Below are 21,472 nucleotides of genomic sequence, written 5' to 3'. Positions count from 1 at the left end.
ATGTTTTTTTATGAATGAGTAAATCTATCTGCTATTTTATAAAAGAAGCATACCATAAAATTACTCTTATTGTTTTAGCAAAGATAATTAATTTTCGTAATAATAAAAATATAAAAATTTCGAGAAAAAAAACGGTGAATGAAATTTGAAACGTCAATTTCTCCAGAAAATATTAATTATATTTCAAAAATAAACGCATCACTGAATTCCTCTTATCAAGAAACCCCCACATCAACCTTTTGTTCCCTTAATTTCGTTCATAATCCACTAATTATGACGATTTCGAAATAAATTGAAATTCAACGGACACACAACGCCACCTATCGGAATAAAACAGAACCTTCGTTCTGTTTTCAAAAATCGCGGTTATAAAAATGACGAAACGAAAGCTAGATATGCGCGTGGCGCTATCTCTCGGAATATTACAGAACTATGCTTGGAGAACGCATCAACATTGCTCGAATTTGACGTAGTTCCGTAATATTCCGATAGATAGCGCCACGCGCATATCTAGCTTTCGTTTCTTCATTTTTATACCCTTGATTTTTAAAAACAGAACGAAAGTTCCGTTTTATTCCGATAGATGATGCTGTGTGTTCGTTCGATAGCAAAATCAATGTCTCCATACAGCACCTATGCCCACACCATCCGATTGGCCGTGTTATTTGAGTTGCCTATGGAATATTTTTGCAGGGGCATTTTATTAAAAACGAAGAATTGCCGTGTTTCGAATTCGATCAGATATTTAAGTTGCCTGTCGAGTATTTCGAAGGCGTTTTCGATTTCTTGAATATACGTAAATCTCGTAAGTAGCAAGTTTTGGCATTTGCGGTCATTTCAATTTGTCGTATGGGTTGCATACTTTCACAAAACAAGGCGCAGAACTTATTTTTACTCTAACCTTTCTTATTAATTATTTTACAAGCTGATTAGCTTAACTGGACGAGTAAAATGCAAGCGATGAAGCTCAAATTCCGTAGATAGGGGTTTTGAAGATGCTGAATTCAAATTTAAAGTCATTTTCATGTATAACTCAAAATGAACCTCAACGGTGGGGGGGGGGGTAAGACTCAAAATTGAGCTTGAGTCATGCGACATATCAAAATATATGTTTTTGAAGCTTCCGAGTACGAATTCGATAATATTTTAGTTTTAGAGGAAAATCCCAAAATGGGCTTTTGAGGAGGAGGTTCAAATTCCAAAATTGGCTAGAATATCACGTGACATATCAAAAATATGTTTTTGGGACTCCTGAGCACGAAATTGAAATAATTTTAGGAGGAACCCTAGAAGAGGCTTCTGAAGGGGAGGTGCAAAAATTCAAAAATGAGCCCAAATGTCATGTTGCACATTAAAATGTATGTTTTTGGGGCTCCTAAGCAGGAATTTTGTATTACTTTGTCGAAAACCCCAAAAGGTGCTTTTGAGGGGGAGGTTCAAAACTCAAAAATGGGCCTAAATCATCATGTTGCATATCAAAATACATGTTTTAGAGGCTCTTGAGTACAAATTTGATATTATTTTGGCCCAAACTCCGAAATGGGCTTTTGAGGAAGAGGTTCAAAATTCCAAAATTGGCCAGAATATCACATGACATATCAAAATATATGTTTTCGGGGCTCCTGAGCACGAATTTGATATTATGTTGACAAAAACCCCAAAAATAGGCTTCTGAAGGGGAAGGTTCAAAACTCAAAAATGGGCCTAAATCATCATATATCAAAATACATGTTTCAGAGGCTCCTGACTAGTGAGTACAAATTTGATATTATTTTGGCCAAAACCCAAAAATGGGCCTTTGAGGAGGAGGTTCAAAATTCCAAAATTGGCCAGAATATCACGTGACATATCATAATATATGTTTTTGGGGCACCTGAGCACGAATTTGAAATAATTTTAGGAGGAACCCTAGAAGGGGCTTCTGAAGGGGAGGTGCACAAATTCAAAAATGAGCCCAAATGTCATGTTGCACATCAAAATATATGTTTTTGGGGCTCCTGAGCACGAATTTGGAATTATTTTGGCGAAAGCCCCAAAAATGGGCTTCTGAAGGGGAGGTTCAAAACTCAAAAATGGGCCTAAATCATCATGTTGCATATCAAAATACATGTTTCAGAGGCTCCTGAGTACAAATTTGATATTATTCTGGCTAAAACCCAAAAATGAACATTCGTTGAAGATGTTCAAAATTCCAAAATCGGCCGGAGTATCACGTGACATATCAAAATATATAGTTTTGGGGCTCCTGAGCACGAATTTGAAATAATTTTAGGGGGAACCCCAGAAGGGACTTCTGAAGAGGAGATGCAAAAATTCAAAAATGAGCCCAAATGTCATGTTGCACATCAAAATATATGTTTTCGGGGCTCCTGAGCACGAATTTGATACTATTTTAGCGAAACCCCCCAAAAATGGGCTTCTAAAGAGGAGGTTCAAAACTCAAAAATAGGCCTGTATATCATCTTGCACATCAAAATATATGTATTTCAAACTCCTAAGCACGAATTTGGTATCATTTTGTCAAAACCTCAAAAACAACGACATAACGCCAAAATGAAAAATCGCCATTTTGTTTGATCTATGAATTTGTCAAGTTTTCAAACACAGAATGAATGAAATGAAATAACACACAACGAAAAATCGTTTCAAATTTAGCGGCAAATAAATCAATATACAAACTTAATTCTACAACACGTTGACCAATCTGGAATAAAAAACACTGCCGGCCTCTCGACAGTGAAAAACCATGATTGGTCATTACAAAAATACACGAATTTAATAATAACAAGTGATATGATACAATTTTCAAAAAAAAAAAAAAAAAAAAAATACAAACAGAAATGATACAATATAAACATGATATACGTACATAAAATGTAAAGGGGCGAGGGGGGGTCCTAATTTCAATTTCTCGACAAATTTCATCGTGAAACAGCGTCAATGCTCGACAATTTCGCTCGTCACTAGTCTCATATCTCAAATTTGACGCAAATAAACTAATCTTAATTAATAAGTAATTAAATAACCACTCACCTGAATCAACTGGTATAAACTAACTTATAATACGTAACATAGTAACGACTCGCCTGTACCTGTCTCTTTACTCAGTACCAAAATCGAACCCCAGTCATCTCCCACCATCCGACCAATGATGACTAAAACACATTCCTATAGAAAGTTCTATGCTAATCATTTTTAATACTTCAATTTTTGATTATTTCTCCACCAATATACGATGACGGAAAGACCTTACACGTTTAACTAGATTCTAACAAAGCATAAAAATCCAGATCGACATCCGCTCTTCTCGCACTCTCAACAGTCCAGACAATCGAACCCTTTGTCGGGCCCAACTCTCCGGAGCAGTATCTCAAATTCCCTACACTCACCACCGGCAGTGCTGTTGAATGCTTCATGAATTTCACGGGCATTCGACCAAAGCGCCAACACTGCGGGATAGGCTGAACTTGATCCTCGAGGCAAGGTATATAGCTGACCCCGCAGACAGGTCGGTTATAACTTCGTGCGAGGGTAAAATTTACAACACGCTGACGTCAGCGTAGGAATAAAAGTTACACTCGTACAAAGTCACAACAGACTGCCTGAAAGGCGCCAGCCTACATCCTCTTTGATAAGCCGATCCTGTAAAAACCCCGGTCGGCACGTGTACCGCCGGGAAGCAGTAAGCAAGTAGACGGCGCACGGATTTCTACCCTAACCTCGCCTAGGACGGCTACAAGGGCAGTCCGAGCTCTGTCGACTCGGAGGTCTGTACGCACCAACCTCTGGTCCGTACCAATATTGAGGCGCAGAGCAAGCCCCCTATGTACCAAGTGTACCGTTCTTGCGGACTTGTCTCGAATCTTACCCCATATGCCTATTTCGAAGCCTTCGCCAACTTCGCGCACACTTCACGCGCCTCCTACACGGCGTAGCAGATGCCAGCTTCCAGACACGAAAGACTGTGCACAACTTTCAGCCCGTCGCGACGAGCTGCGGTTGCGACTTAATTTAGCAAGCTAACCAAACTGCTCCGTTTTCACGGCCTCGCTATCACCTGGGACAGACCCTGCAGCTTCGGCACGCACCTTTTACGCACCACCAATCTCCCAGCGACGCCTCGGATAACTCGTATACGACTCGTTCGCTCCAAAAATCACACGCCAGTGTGTTTTCGAAGGGAAAAGTCGTGCATGAGGTACCAAAGAACGCCACCAACGATGAAAAGACCTTTTGACCTGCGATTCGAACAATGTTAGATATCTAGTTAAACGTGTAAAATCTGCCCTGCGAGGGCACAGGTTGTTGTCGCTAGAGGTAGTCTCTAGGTAGTAGCTCGGATCATCAAGAGGAGCCAGTGATGAGAAGGGGAAGACAACACCAGAGGTATTCTGCGCGTCCACGTCGTGCAGGGTGGTAACATGTTGCTGTTCAATGGACTCGGAATCGATAAACATGGCTAAAGCAGAATTCTCCAGTTGGTTGAACGACGGCCAAGCCTCTACATAAATACGGATTACAAACGTGAATGCATAAGAGCTGCAGAACACCAACAACTCACTCGTTCCAGCCCCAGGGAAGCGCAAGAGCTTCAGAGTGAGTAGGCGAATACCAGCGCCTAAAAACTGACAATTTCGGCTAAGGGAGTAAACCCCAACAGAAAATCATGGTGGAAGGCAATGGGAAACCAACACCATTATATTTCCCTAGAACTATATGGACATCAATTTAGCACCGGCCCTAAGTCTCCGTCAGGCTGATCCTCATCCGCCAAGGCAGCCGGATAGGGTGCTAAGAATACGCGGAGTTAAAACAAGGCTGAACAACATCAACGTCGCAACGTGGAATGTACGAACTTTGTATAAAATTGGACAACTTGCTAGTGTAATTAAATAAGCCAGGAGATTGCAAATCGACATGTTAGGAATAAGTTAAGACCCGATGGACTGGAAATGGTAGATACCGGGTAGATGAAAACTATGAAATGATCTTTGCTGGGAAAGACACACACGAACAAGGTGTGGGTATATTAATACATACCAGAATCAGCGATAAAATCAGTGCAATAATTCCAAAATCAGAGAGGATACTACTCGTGAGATTGGAGGTCAAGCCAAAACCAACGGTGATAAAGAAATTAAATCACGGATTGGAATGGCAAAAGCCACTTTCAACAACCTTGCCAATGTGCTGGGAAATCGAACGATGAGTATAGATCTGAGGAAGAGAATTATGCGATGCTATGTATGGACCGTTCTGAAGTATTCCTGCAAAACATGGACCATGAGTGCAGAATGCGAGAACAAAGTATCTGCTTTTGAGATGTGGTGCTATCAAAGGCTACTACTGATCTCATGGAAGGACTTCATTACCAACAAGGAAGTATTAGCAAGAATTGGAGAGGAGCGGAAAGTCGTAGTTGAAGACATCAAAAACAGAAAGCTAAAGTATTTAGCTCATAAATTCATGCTAGTGGTACAGGGGAAAATTCAAGGAAGATCGACGAGAGGGAGGAAACGATCGGCAACAAACTCACCAGCCAACTCTCCCTCCAAAACCCTGAAAGAAACGATTAGATACGCCAGATACCGGCTAATACATATAGATGGACATATACGCTATCTCCTGTAAAGGAGCGCGACTGCGACCACGACGACCTGTAAAATCTACCATCCCTCTTTACCCTTCGTTTAATGCGACCCTACCATGCCGTCATGGAGTCCCGGATGCCAGGGGCGGTCGCAATAGGCATCGCAAAACCCTCCGGGTCTCTTCCGATGTTGTGAGGTCTCCAGGTTGACCAGATACCAACATCGGCGCTCAACTTATCAGGGATTTCCAGCCAATCATTGATTAGCTTTTGGCTATCAGCTTTTAGTTTAATTTTCATTAGCTTAAATAAAGCTGGCTATTGGCTGGCAAAATTTCATTGGCTGGCGATTAGCTGGCTTTTGGCTTACAAAAACAAAAGTACATGTGACCCCTCAAAATACTCGTTATGATGCGTAGATGATTGTTAAAAAGGAAAATTTCATTTCTGTGGTATCAGTGAGTGTAAAACGTGAGTCATGAGTAAAAAAAACAAAATATGAAAAAAAAAAATTTTAAATTGAAAAATTTGAAAATTACTTCAAGTTTATTAGCTTTTGGCTATTAGCTATTGGCTGGCAATTTTTCATTAAGCTGGCTTTAATACGATTGGCTTGCTTCAGCTATTGGCTGGCTGGAAATCCCTGCAACTTATACAATGAATTTTGAAAATAGTCAAATACATCGCCCCATCCAATTTTGATCCAAAATATTCTTGTACCTATCCAATTTTTAAAAAAACACCGTCATATTACTGATTTGATCAAAGTCTCGAAAAACTACAGCCAAAAATAATCGTTCGAAATAAATTGTTGCATTCCTATCCTAAAATAACATCCCGACTAATATTCACCCTATCATCTTTACGAAGAAAGACAGTTGAAAAAAAAAATCTTCTATATCCCTACCCTATACACAGAAAAAAACCAAGACTACAGAAAAGCATCACCTAACTCATCAAACTTTCATAGGATTGTCCTTAGCATCAATCCTTACAACTTCAACTTCCCAAAAAAATACATCATTTTTTGAGCCAAGGGAACCCAGGGGGGAGGAGACAGAGAACACAAAGAGAAAGCCAAGAGAACACAAAGAGAAAGCCAATCACCGAGGAATCATATTTCCAAACCAACGATTATAACCTTTTCTACAAAATGTCACAGCAAATGCCATACGAACCGATCACCCGCAGGGATAAGTTCATATGACATCCGAGCAGCGAGCACACTTTGCAGTCGTAAAGCTCGAATACTCCTTGCATGATACAACTTTTATCAACCCAAAACTGAAAAAAGAGCCCGAAGGGAGCCGCATTACCGAAGAGTTATTTTTCCGAAACCGACAATACCTCTCTGCGAATGTTGCAAAAGTCATGCAAAACCCATTCACCGACCTGGTAATTGGGCTCACAATGAAATTCGCGCCAATCGCAGTCGTCAATTCGCGAATACTCTTCGAATAATACGACTTTTACAAAAACTACGAGGGGAATGAGGTGACCGATCATCGAGAGGTTATTTTTTCAGACCAACGATTCAAGGATACAAATCCTCTACGAACGCTGCAAATATCACAGGAAACAATCGCCACCACCTGCAACGACCGGTTCGTATGATAGACATCTGCGAACAATTCGTAGTCTTTGGTCGTGAATACCTCTCGAAAAACGACATACCACTGTCTAAAATGAGTACGTAGAAGATGAAATTTCACCGCTCGAAATTGAAAAAAAAAACCTTCGAATGCCAAAATAGTGATGAGGGGAAGGAGGGGGACAAATCGAAAAAATCATCGTTTTGGAATCAGAAAAAAAGTTCTGGTACTGCAAATGTTGTCGTGAGTCAGTATTGCGCCGTCAAAGTACTAAAATTAAGCGTAAAAATACTCGTATCATATACGTCCAGCTTCAAAAAAAATTACTCCAATACGTCGAAACGTCGAATTCACTACTCGAATAATTCATAAAATCCATAAGTGGTATCACAAGTACTCGTACAAGTAGGTAAATACTACATAAACACAGCAGCGAACGTTCGAGCAAGTTCTCATGATACAATGGAACTATTCCATCTTCATATTACAGGGAATAACCTACAGCTTTTTCAATACCATATAGAATCATTTCATCGATCATCAAAAATACGTATCAGGAGTGGGAGCACAATCGCATTTACAAATTCGTACGCGTAGGTAAAAACATTGTTCTTCGTGCTGCATTCAAAAGTAGGTCAGTGAGAGCAAACGACCATTCGAAAAATTTGCGTGTGATAAAAATTGCACGTCAAAAAATCGTTCTCCAAGCTAGTAAATCTAGGTATGTACTATGTATGTACTTCTTGAGTACCTATATAAGTATTATTCCGCGCTGTATTGCGTCTATTGTACACAAGTTTGATAGGCCAACGTGCCAAGTGCTGAGATGAAGGGAATGTGGGGGGGGGGCGACATGTTCTTTTCACAAAAATTGTATACATACATATGTACATACATACAAAAAAGCCGTTAGCCGTGCTTCCCAAAGCTCAGTTAAGTTCTGGTTCTGCTGCATAAAATCGCCACGCTAAAGCTGATTGCGTAACATTGAAACTGGAAGGGCGGAAAGGTGGCGAGAGATATATCGAGTAGACAAAAATCACATACACAAGATGTCGCCTTCGAAACTGGAGAATATTCTAGAGCTGATGATATTACACGTATGTGGGGAAGAATCGCAGTCGAATTTCATTCTCAAGTCAGGATCTGTCTTCGCCTCCTGAAACAAAAAAATCAACACAAGTTGATTAGAATTACGAATCACTAAAACCATTACTTAATTAATATAAATCAGTGTTTGAAAATATTCAATTTCTATGATAGTTATCTAGATAGGTAGTAGGTACTGTTACGTAGAAAATTCATCGAAAAAAAATACCGTTATCGACTTCGGCACAAATTAGACCAACTACAGGGTGACTTAAAAGTTCCGGAATCGAAAAATTAATTTCTTAAAAAAATATCAGCAGCCAAAAAGAAATGAAATGGCAGTCGTTGCATAGCAGAGACTCCATGTGATTCGCAGATAATAAAGTTGTTCCTTTGTAGTGATTCTTCCACAACATTTTTAATAATAAGTGAAAAATTTTGATTTTTCACCAAAAAATTTTTAAAGTTTTTTTTTCTGAAAAATTAACGAAGGGTCGTCGAATGGCGGGGGTTGCATCATCACGTGAAGACCATCGTGTAGCGTTGCATGAGCCACCCTAAAATAATCCGACGTAGACTACCTTTCGTACACCAATGATAATTGTCTGCCTGGTTCTCACTATTCAATTATGCCTGGCCTGCCCCTGCAAAATGTGGGCTATGCAATTTGAATGCGGGATGAAACTTCAATTACTTGGGGGAGGACCCCTCTGCTATTAATAACAACACAGTTTAAAAAGCCTGTTCGAAAACATATTTTTCAATCAAAAAAAATTTTGGAATTTTGGAACTTTCAAGTCACTTGGTAGCTTATATGTAAGGAAAAATTTTTTTGAAATTGCTGAGGCAACAAAAAAAATTGGAGCTTGCAATCGTGTGATTTAACGGTACATTGAAACTATGGAAGGGAACATCATATTTGGTGAATTATTGAAATTAATATTCGTTAAGTTTGTCAGTCGTGATAGTAAAATAATAAAATCATTAAGGTTTTTGTCTTCCATCTCTCGTTCGATTAGAGAAATAATTGTGTCGAAAAAGTTCGACGAAATTTGTTTTTTTTATTCAGTGGTTTTAATCAAAATATTTTATTGTAGATCGTAATTAAATTGCTCGTTGTCAATTACCAAAATAGTTCGGTTTTCAAATTGTGTTAATAATCTGAAAAAATATAACAAGAAAAATCTTATCAAATATTCAACATCAGTGTTAATTATTTTCTTCGGAGGAGTGTGCAAATCTCATTAAACATTTTGTTGTTAATATTGTCAAAAAGTTCGAGTTCATATTCGGAAACTGTTTTGTCTAATTATGTTCATCAGAGAAGCGAACAAAATCTCAATAAATAGTCCGTTGTCAATATCGTCGAAAAGTTCAAGTATATATTCAGAGATCGTTTTGTCAAATTTGGGAGAGGAAAAAACCCAGATTCATTCGTTTTTGGCTGGGAAGATTGATGATTGGTTTCGAGTCAAAGATCTAAGATCGGTGAATTGGTTAGATTGTTTGGAGAGTGATAGTCAATTCCATTTCAAAGATTGTTGGATCGGAGGTCATCGTTTTGGTTTTGAAGATTGGTGATTGGTTCAAAGGTCCAGATCCCCCCTTACAGTACCATTGCCAGCTAATACAGCAATACAATGAATGATGCCACCTTCCCTCCAAAAATCCGACGAGCAAAACAAACGATGATAACGCCAGAGAAAACGGGTTCAATCGAAACAATAATAAATAAGTAATTTGAAATACCTGCCAAAGACGATTTTTTTAAAAATTCAAAGGCCCTTACAATAAAAACCAGTCAGCTGCAACGTGTAAGCACAGCCTTGAATTTCACAAATCAATATGAAAAAATTCATTCGAAATTAACTATTAAAACTCTGTCAACACCACCACCACCTCCTCCTCCTCCTCCTATTATTTAAACAACAAATAAAAGAAATCCAACATTTGAAATCGCCACTAAAACATCAATTATTTTGACATCAAAACAAAAAAATTCATTAATTCAACCGTGCACAAGATTCCCAGACTAAACCAAAAATACACTCTTAATCATCTCCGAAATTCAGCCGTTCAAAGCATCACAAAAAAATCTATTCGAAATCGTCTATAGGTAGATGAATTCACTCACAGAAATACCTGCTACAAAAAATTCATTTTAAAATCGCGAAAAAATTATCAACTGAAAACGTAAAAAGAGAATTCTAAATTGCCATCAAAAAATTCACCATTATTCAAAAAATGCATATGACAGAAAATCACCAGGGTACGAAGAAAATTAAACTGTTCAAGTTACTCGACCAAAAATAACCAAAACAAATTTTTGTCGAAATATTTGAATTTATCGCAAAATTCCAACACATGTTTAAAAGGGTCGCATGACACTTCTTCAAAAATTCCAAAAATCTTACCCATCTTGGTTCAAAATTCTCCAAAAATGCGCAAAAATTGTTTTCGTGAATATATCTGAATTCCTCGCGGAATTTCAACTCATTTAGATATGTGAGGTCACACTTCTTTTGAAAATCTTCACAATTCCAAAAAAAGTGATCCAATTTTGAACCCTAAATAATCAACAAGGAAACATTCGTCGTCGCAAAAAATCAATTCGAAATCATTGCAAAAAAATTCTTTACCGATCGAAAATTGAATTCTAAACCACCGCTAAAATTACCAAAACAAAATTTTCTTCAAAATAAATATTCAAACTTGACGCGAAATTTTATTAACCAAGGTCAAATCTCACTTTTTTAAAAACAAAACCCCAAAAATCATGCCCAATCTTGGCTCCAAATTCTTCAAAAATGCTGGAAACGTGCAGTCTTCGTCGAAATTTACTGGCGAAATTTCAACCCATTTAGAAGGGTCGCGGTCGCGTGACAATGCATCAAAAATCCCAAAGATAAGCTAAAAACGTTTCAAAAATAATCGAACAAATTTTCGTCGAAATACTGGAATTTTTAACTCCATTGATTTACATAGGTCGCTCTTCTCCAAAAAACCCCAACAATCATACCCAATATTGGACTCGAAATTCTTCCAAAATGCTGAAAACGTTTTTTTTTTTCCGTAGAAATATTCGAATTTATTCCAGACAATTTTCAACTCATAACTCATCATTCAAATAGATGGCAGAAACATTTTCAAAAATTCAAAATTCCAAAATTCAAGATCTAAATTTGGGCATTGAATTCTTTGAAAATGTTTAAAAACCAATTTTACCAGAACATTTGATTTTCGTTCAAAATTTTAACCTATTTAAGTAGTCGCATAACCAGTTTTCAAAAAATCTCAAAAGTTGAAGCTTGTACTTTTAGATGCTCAAAATTGCTCAAAAACACTCAATATGCTTATAAAGTGTTTTTGTCGAAATATAAAGTTGCTTAAATATGCTGACCTGATGTTGGGGTCGAAATTCTTCAAAAATGGTCAAAAACAGTTTCCCACAACTATTTGAATTTTTTCACCATTGTCAACCAATTTAAATTGCTCGCAACAGATAAGTATGTCGCAAGACTTTTTTCAAAAATCTCGAAAATCATGACCCAATCGTGGGCTGAAAATTCTTCAAAAATATTCAAAACGAGTTTTCGGCGGATTACACATATTTGGATTTCACGCGAAATTCCAATTCAACCCATTCAGATAGGTCGCGCGAACAATTCTTAAAAAATCCTGAAAAATCACTTAATGACGGCACGATTTTGGCCACATTTTCAAAACTGACCTAAAATCAATTCAGACTTTTTCAAAAATTCCAACAATCAAGACCTAATTTTGAGCTCAAAGTTCTTCAAAAATACTCAAAAAAAAAAAACAAACATTTTCATCAAAAATATTTGAATTGCTCGTAAAATTAAAAGCCTTCGGAAATGTCGCATGACTCTTTACAAAAATCAAATATGTCCCCCATCTTGAGCACAATATTCTTCAAAATGTTCAAAAAGTACTTTCGTTGAAATATTGAATTTCTCGCTACATTTTAACCCATTTACTGGACGGCCACCTTCACTTGAGCTGTCCGCCTAGCACCTTCGATAGGCAACTTATACGACATTGTCGCATCATTGCCTCCCCCCGTAACTTTCACCATCCAGTCACAGTTTTCCCAAAGGATTACAGCTAGGTTGCAAAATTAGAGCTTGATTCTACTGTTTCAACCAGTAAACGTACTTACCATTGATAAATTTCTGATCTTGGATCATCACGAAATTTGAATATTCGACAACAATCGCAGCACACTGAAGCTTGATTGAGATTGCACAGTAATTGCAGCATCATTTCGAAGTACCAATATCAATCTTCATTCTTCACAAAGCCATCTGTAACAATTAAAATCAGCATAAATATAAAAATTGTTCAAAACAAACTACCTACTTGAAATAATTCTTCAAGGTAGTTACGTGAATTACAACACATACAGAAGAATTAATCATACGTATAAGTACCGGTAATTTATTTCGCCCTATTCCTCTGGGTCCCTCATTTTCGCAATTCCATTCATTTAAACAAAAAAAATACCAACCAAAGCATTGCAAAAAGTTGGCCTAAATTTATCCAACATTGCTGTTGCTGACATTACAAAAAAACTGAGAAAAAATTTGTGAAAATGATTCAATAAATCGCCGTTGAAACTGATCTACAAATAAAAAGACAATAAAAAACTTGACACGACAAGTAGATATTGAAACACCTCGAAATTCAAACAAACTTAAGTCTAGAATATTGAAAATCAAACAAATGAAAAATATTCTCAAAATTTAGTAAAAATTGATAGTCCGGCATACGTTACGACAATAGGAATAATTGCACCCCCCCCCCCTCGAATCTTATGGGACAACTTTTTTCTCAAAGGGGGCATCCTACGAAACATTTAAAAGCAAACTAGCCAAAAAAACGTTGACCCTATCAACAAAATGGCGGCTATTTTGATTGACAGGCCACCGAAATCGCCGACTTAGCTTTCCAGCATAGGACTCGCACGACATTTTTTGAAAAAATTCACCATCAAACATTTTCAAGTGCTAAAGTGCATTTTTTGATTTTTGGTGAATTTTTGAACATCAAATTTAAACCAAAATTGAGAAAAAAATCAAAAATTTTACCGAACAGATCTAGAACACTAAAATCTGGGATATGTAAATTCAAAAATGCTACTGAAAAGCGGAAATTCATTACGTATTGTAAGCTAATTTCAATACCTACGTTATGAAGTCGAATTCGAGCATTTGCGAAATATGCCGGAGGCTCCAAAATGATTTTATGGAAATTTCAAGTTTCAAAAATCTGCTGGAAGCTCAGAACTGCTCAAAACAGTTTTTGAAATAGTTTCTAGTCGATGTAGCTGGTTGAAAATAGAGCATATCACAAAGCCCTTTTTCTGCGCCCAAATACCACTTCCCCGGCAGTTTTGCGGAAATCATAACATCACCAGTCGATTCACCATATTTCAAAACCCAAAATATCCGTGAAAAATTTTTTTTCCGAAATGGTGACTTGGTCCCTTTCCTTTCTGTTCTCACCGATTCAATTATTTATTACCGCGTTTTTTCGTGCACCATGAATGATGAACGTAACACTCGAAGTACGAGTAAATTCAATTTCTACAGCAAGTAATACAATTAAACGAAAGGGCTCCACAAGGTCATTCCATTCAAATCATTCCGGTTTTACGAAGTGTAAGACTTTCGATTTTGTCCCTAAAAAAAGTTGACGTTTGGTTAAAGCGTGAAAGCTGAAAAGTTACCATCGTGTTGCCCACCCTTCCCCTTCTACCTAGCAGTCAATTCAAACAGCTGAGGTCATAAGCACGTTAATTATCTTTGAACATTCAATGTGGCGACGTATTTCAATTATGAGGAAATTTTACAAAGACCGAGGAAAAAAGCTTTCTAAAATTTATAAAAATCAAAGAGATGAAAATAAAGCAAACGAATATTTCTGGTTCGAGAAGTTGATTTTGTTAGCCCAGGCAGGCATGTTTCTATTTCTATAGTAATTTTCCGACAATTGACAATTATTGCTGAAAATAAAACTGTTCACTGGAGCAAAGCGAGGGCAAAAGTTCTCGAATATTTATGATTCAAAAAATTAAAAAAAGATCTCGAATATTTAATCATTCAAAAAATTAAGATAGATAATTTTTGCTACGAAAAAATTATTTTTTCAGTTTTCATATTTTTCTTAAAGGACAACTATTTTCGAGAAGTTTTATTTTAGGAGTACTTACCCAAAAAAAAACGAGTACGAGTACCTACAGGTAAGAAATTTAGGTTTTTTGCCTACCTATTTTAGACATTTCTGAAAGTTCGAGACCGACTAATGCACTTACTGCTAACTGCCAAGCAGTAAAAGGAAAGTGTTTCCGTCATCCAGCGTGTCTAGAGGGAATTCTATTTTACGCAACTCGCAATCATTTGTGTACCCACTCAAATATTTCTTCCTAAACTTAAACAGTTGAATTTTTCTTGTTTTAGAAATATTTTCCAGTTGAACTTGTAGATGAAGAGTGATATTCCAAAACTCGCTTTGTCCATTTTTATCAAAGTTGGGTTTTCAGTGGTACCTGGTAGATGAAGTATTAACTCACATTCCTACATCATCAACCTACCAAAATGAGGTGTTAAACTCACCTAAATAGCCAATTCACTAAAAATTAAAAAAAAAATAATGTTCCAAAACGCGCTTTGTCCATTTTTATTGAAATCTTTTTCAGCAGTATTTAGTGGATGAAATGTATACCTACACTCCTACATCATAAATCCACCCAAATAAGGTTCTTAACTCGCCTAAAAAGCCAATTTACCCGTTTAAAGGGAAACTGTTTTTCCTCTCTCCTGAAAAGTTGTGAAAATGGACAAAGCGAGTTTTGGAATATCACTCTTCAGATGTTTTTCAAATTTTCCAACACTTTTCAGTAAGAAATGCTAAAAGTCTTTCTAATTTTTTTACGACAGGTGAAGAGTAAAGGGTATTCCCACTTCATTAGGTAAAATTTTGATTTTAATTTTTACATCTGATTTTTGGCTAAAAATTGATTTTCAAAAATTCGCTAAAAATCAAAAAATAGGTATAATTTAAAATTTGGATGGTGATATGTACTTATTTCAATACACGGAGGAGATGCTCCTGGAGAGAAAATATAGGTCGTTGAAGAGGTAGAATTTTCAAAAAATTTGTAGTTTTTCTCCTCGAAAAAAAAACCGGACCAGTTCCAAAAGGTAGCATTTTTACTCAAAATCCTCCAACATTTTATTTTTCAATGCACATCGATTTATATGTTCCGAAGGTCTGGGTCGTGGGTTGCATAATGATCCAGGAGAGCCCCCCCCCAAAAAAAACCACAAAAACTCGCTGGTATAATTTCTCCGCGTGATCGCCTTGCTCTACCACAGGTAATATTCCATTTATGACATCAAATATGCCTCCCTAACTCCAATATAGAAAAAATACCCGCAAAAATTTTGAGGTCACCCGGTTACAACGGACGTTTTTCTAGCCTGGGTCAAAATCACAAAAATACTGAAACATGATCTCTCAACAATGTTTGTGAAAATAATAAACAAAAGGAAAAAAAATACAATAAAATACAATAACTTTTTTATTGTTAAGTAGGTACTCAAAAAGCTTATAACATTTTCTATTATTCATTTATCATTAATCCATTATCATCATAAGTTACCTATAATACAATATGAACTATAATCTATGTCTTTGTTAGTATATGTAGCAAACCACAAAAAATTATCGTTAATTTATTATTGTTAATTGTAGGATGAATAAACGCAACGATCATTTTTACATTTATTCACCATATTTTGCGTAATAATAACGGACAAGATTCCATGACGAATGAATAACGAACGAATACAATCGAATGATGATTCAAAGCTAACTGACATTTTAAAACTTACAAAACGAAGAGAAAAATATCAACAAACATCAACAAACGTCTAGATAAACAATAGCCGCGTATATTCGATAACAAACGGAAACGGATGCGTAATTACGCCGTAATTACGCGATCTAATTCTTAACAACCTTTTTTCTTTTTTTTATGTGGTGTAAAATACTCGTAAACATCCCGCCGCCGCGGCGCTGAAGGCGTCGGAGAAAATCCTGCGGAGATGAGAAGGTCGCTGTGATGAGAGAAAGGTCGCCGCCATTTCTCTCCTGGCTGGAATGGTTTGGCGTCGTTTGCGCGAACGTGTGTAGAGGTCAATGACCCCTGTACTTGGCAAGGTAAGTGGGCTAACTGAGCCCCTGAAGCAATTGCGACGTGCTGAGTGAGCCCTACTCTTGTTTCAGGCTTCTCGAAACTCAAACTGGATCTCAGAGACTTGAGTGACGAATATGTCTCTGGTGCGAAGAATGAATCGAGGGTACAGGCGACAATATCAGCCTGATTCACGTGATGAGCGTAAAAATCGATGTGTGGGTCTTCTGTGGCCCAAAACTGCGAGTTGAGGCCTTCTGTGGCCGAATTAAGGATCGAAGCACGTACCTACTGTGCTGGGTAAATACGCTATAAAGAACGGAGCGACGAGTTGATTGAGTGTAGTCGAGGTGGCTGAATCAGATGAGTCAGCTACTGTATCGAAGAGGTGCGAAGGTATGGTTAGGCTCTCGGAGGCCTGATCTAACGATGAGACAGGTACCGAACCTGCGGAAAACGCCGTGAGTAGCAATACTGCGAGTGGAATGAACGCAGACAAGAAGGCTGAAGCTGACGATTTCGTAGACACGGGTAAGGTGGATCTACACTGCGTGTGAGGTAGCATAGAAGCGGTCCGACGCGCTGAAACATGCTGAGATGGCGTAGCATTGAGTGCCGCCGCCGCTGAGGGCGTATTTATCGTTGTCTGGCGGCCAAATGCGTGGTCATTTGATGCGGTGCTCTCTGGAGCCGAATTAGAGACGATTGAGGCGGATTGAAGCGCCGAAAACATGGTGCAGTGCAACTGGGACAACTGGGACTGCTTGGACGAGTGTAAGAGGTGCGGCACGCCGAGCAGCGTGGTTGATGCCGTTGCCGCCGCCGCCGTAGACGGATGCGATGTGATTTGATAGCTGGATTCGATGCTTATCGATGCAGCGCTCTCAAGAGCGGCTGTTGGTGCGAATTGCGCGGCCGTTTGCGCGGCTGACACTGGAACTAATGCGACAAATGGCGCATTGACGCTCACTTGAGCGGAGAATGGCGCAGCTTGCTGTAAAACGAATGTGGAGTTCGGCGCCGCTGTTACTGGGACCGGCGTCACTGACTTGGTTGCGTATGGCGCGACTTCTTGCGCGGATACTGATGCGAATAGCGAGGTCACGGATGCGGATACGATTCCTGGAGCAGGAAGCGCATAACTCGGTGGAGAAAGTGCAGAGCAAGACGCTGCTGGATACGAGGCAAACCTGGACTGAGTAGGCGCGTGTATACGCCAACTCAAGTGCGCGGAGGTCGCAAATGTGGAAACTGCCAAACAACTTGCTGAACTGATACAGGTATGCGAAGGCGCAGGAAACGTGACAGTTGGCGCAGCAGAAGGCGGATTTGGTGCTATCTCGTTGCTGGAAACTATTACGTTCGATGCGGCGTGAACTGGGGTGGTATTCGCACTGCTAACTGGTGTTCTGCGTGCAAAAATTGTTACTATGGTCGCTGCTGGCGCTAGTGGCTCCTGAGGTACTGCTAACACAGATGTGTAAGCGAGTACTGGTGCTGGAGACAAGGTACTGAAATTCGGAACTTTGCTTATGAACGCGGACTCTGGTGCTAGTAGCGCAGGATACGAGGTGACTGACGCAACTGGAACAGGTGCAGGAAGCGTCAAAACTCGAACCGCAAGTGCGGTAACTGGTGGCGCATGAAGCGTCAAAACTGGCGCGCAGTTTGCGGTAGCTGGCGTGTTGCGAGTGGTGGTTGGAGAGTTACGCGCTGAGACTGGTACAGATGACATGTTGGATGCGACTAACTGTGCGTATGAATGCGTGGGTATCGCGGAGACGATGCTATGTGGTGCGTGGTGCGCTTTGAATGCCGCCACTGAAGCGGACATCGCTTGCGTTGAGACTGGCAAAAATGAGAGCGTTGAGAACGCAGAACTGATGCGAGAAATGGTAGAGGTGGATGCTGAAGCTGTTGTACTGGTTGGTGGATCGTTGCAACAACTTATAACGTTCGATGATGCGTCATGTGGCGCGTCATTCGTGCTACGAACTGGTATCGGAGGTGCGGATAAGGTTGCTGTTGCTGCGACAGAAACAGATGTTTCTGGCAGTGCTGCTGACGCGGATTCGAGCGTTGGAAGCGAAGTACAGATGCTGGAAACGGTGCTGGTGCATATGGGGACTACCACACTGCTTGCTGTGATGACTGGTGCGCGGAGAGGCGCGGTAAACGCGTTGTATGCCGCCATGGAAGGCGGATGCGGTGTACTCTCATCACTATGAGCTGTTACGTTCGATGAAGCGTTGACTGACGCAGTGTTCACGATGCTACGTTGCATTGGAAGCGCAGAATGCGTATCTGTTACCGCCGCCGAAGCCAACGTTGCTGTGGACGAGTCGTTGGAGATTTCAGCTGAACTCTGATGACCGGAAGTGCGCAGTGTACGCGACAAAACGCACGACGGGTGTGATTCTGGTTGATTCTCTGACTGAGACTCGAGAGTGACTGCCTGAGATACGGTACTGCTTGATTTCGATTCTAGAGGAGTAGATGAGCTCACAGATACGTCAGAAATCATGACGCACGGCTCATGAGGCGATCTGGATGTCGTCACTGACTCGGATGCCAAAGTCTGTGCTGCTGGAGTAGCGGTAGCTGGAAATACACTCGTAGGTAGCGATTTATCGAAGCGTTCGGTTGGATTCGGAGTTAACGATGAAACTAACGGAGCTACAAGCTGAGATGGTACGATCGGAGATGCTGGAGAACGATTAGATGCGACTAACGAAGCGACTGATATCGACGATGCGGCCGGTGGGAATGCCGGAGACTGGTCCGCGGTTAACGAAGCTGCTAATGACGACGATGCGGCCGGCGGAGGTGCCGGAGACTGGTCCGCGGTGAACGACGCTGCTAACGATACGATAAGCGGTGATACAAACGTGCTCGATCGCTTTACCGGACTCTGCATAACGGATCGCGTATTCGATTCTAGCTGTCTGAGTACAGATTCAGCTTCATTGATAACGCACTGAAACGTACCTTCAACTTTGAATTGGACTTCGCTGGTTTCTATTTTCTGCATAAGGTAGAGATACTGCTGACGTAGGTATCGAATACGATGGCGGATGGTGCATTTATTCGCCATGGTACTGGAGAATAACGTTACTGGATGAGTACCCACGGTGCGTGGATATACGAACGGATGCGATAAAAACGAACGGATTATCCCTGTTGGGATATTGCTGTATGATGCGATAAAAACGAACGATGAGTATCCACGGTATGTGGATATTAACGAAGACGATTTCTCACAACCGAAACGAACGATTTACGATGAAACGATTGCAAGTACGAAGTAAACGAATGCGAAACGAAAAGATTACCCAACATATGGATATTACCGGTACAAGGAATGACGAATTTGAAACGAACTGAAAGCTTACCCAAGATGGATATTACCGAAGTACTGAAAATGGAAGGATTATCTCACTTGAGATATTGCTGAATTCATATCACGTCCTAGGGTCACCAATTTGTAGGATGAATAAACGCAACGATCATTTTTACATTTATTCACCATATTTTGCGTAATAATAACGGACAAGATTCCATGACGAATGAATAACGAACGAATACAATCGAATGATGATTCAAAGCTAACTGACATTTTAAAACTTACAAAACGAAGAGAAAAATATCAACAAACATCAACAAACATCTAGATAAACAATAGCCGCGTATATTCGATAACAAACGGAAACGGATGCGTAATTACGCCGTAATTACGCGATCTAATTCTTAACGACCTTTTTTCTTTTTTTTATGTGGTGTAAAATACTCGTAAACATTAATTTTATGTCGTAATGAAATTTCCCATAAAGCATACCGAAAATTAGATCATTAGGTTTAATTTTTGAAAAGTTCGAGTTCTATCATTTTGTACTTAATTAGGTAAAATACATCTTAATTTTTTTTATTGTTACTCAAAAGATCTCCTATAATATTTTTGCACATCGGTATCGGATACAGGTATATCATTTGTCATATACGAACCATATCCCTCCAATACTAAATCGATTACTTCGTTAGTGTAATCCAACAAAGAAGAAAAATTATTGTCAAATTCATTATTGTTAGTCACATGTCGTAATGAAATTTCCCATAAAGCGTAGGGGCTGAGTAACGGAACGTTACGCTTAATTTTCGCGTATACTTCATTTTCGCCGATATAAGTCCCGTTATTACTATTTTTAATTACAGAATGAACCATTTGTACTCCCTCGTGGGAAATCGAATAAAAATTATCCTTAAATCTGTAATGCGAATTACCCAAATGGGTCATATTAATTTTGAATTGCTCTAATTGTATACTCAGCAGATTCTGCGTCACACTATTGGCACATTTGAAATTCACTCCTATTTCGTTGAATTTGATAGCATTATTCTTACTACTACTTTGTTTTACATTTGATTCGAATACAACCGCATGACCTTCTAATAATTTTTTAATATCGTCCTTATAGTCTGCATATTTCCAGGTATAAAATGAACGCGTGCCTGTGAAGTTGGCATTGAAATACAGATGCGACTGGTATTTATTTCTAATCGTGACTTGATCTTTTTCTAAATCATCGTGTAACTTTTTAATCTGACTGGCAGCCTCGTTGACCAAAATTGTAATATTATTCATATCTAGCGACATTTTATCAGACAAATGATTAAATTGATGTAAATACGAATGCGCGAATGGAAACACGTATTGTTTAAACGCGTGTAAGCCATTTTCGTATTCTTCCATCACCAGATTAGACTTTATTATCAATTCCAATTTATCAAAATCGTTACCGAGTCTAGCATTTTCAGTCGGCTTTACATCGGAATTGATATCTCTAAGATACCCGGCTAGTTTAGATTCGCGGATATAATTCTGTATATGTTGATATATAACAATCATGGTGTTCGTCGCATCCTCAAATTTCGATATACAATGCGTTACATCTTCTTTAGCGGTAAGTTTGTCGCTCATTTGTTGTA

General features: G+C 39.0%; 1 long non-coding RNA gene across 1 annotated transcript in view; it reads right to left on the bottom strand.

Annotated features, from left to right (window-relative positions):
• Positions 1–26: 26 nt before the first annotated feature.
• Positions 27–21,472, bottom strand: part of LOC135846894 (uncharacterized) — a 74,113-nt gene continuing 52,667 nt past the window's right edge. The window contains exons 4-5 of the long non-coding RNA XR_010559031.1: positions 12,452–12,596; positions 27–8,341 (exon numbers count right to left, since the gene is read on the bottom strand). This is a non-coding gene — a long non-coding RNA (uncharacterized LOC135846894). The remainder of the gene's footprint in view (positions 8,342–12,451; positions 12,597–21,472) is intronic.

This window comes from Planococcus citri, chromosome 1 (genome assembly GCF_950023065.1).
Source record: "Planococcus citri chromosome 1, ihPlaCitr1.1, whole genome shotgun sequence".
Taxonomy (NCBI): domain Eukaryota; kingdom Metazoa; phylum Arthropoda; class Insecta; order Hemiptera; family Pseudococcidae; genus Planococcus; species Planococcus citri.
Note: the sequence above shows the minus strand (reverse complement) of the source record. Positions and strands in the feature narration are given on the sequence as shown.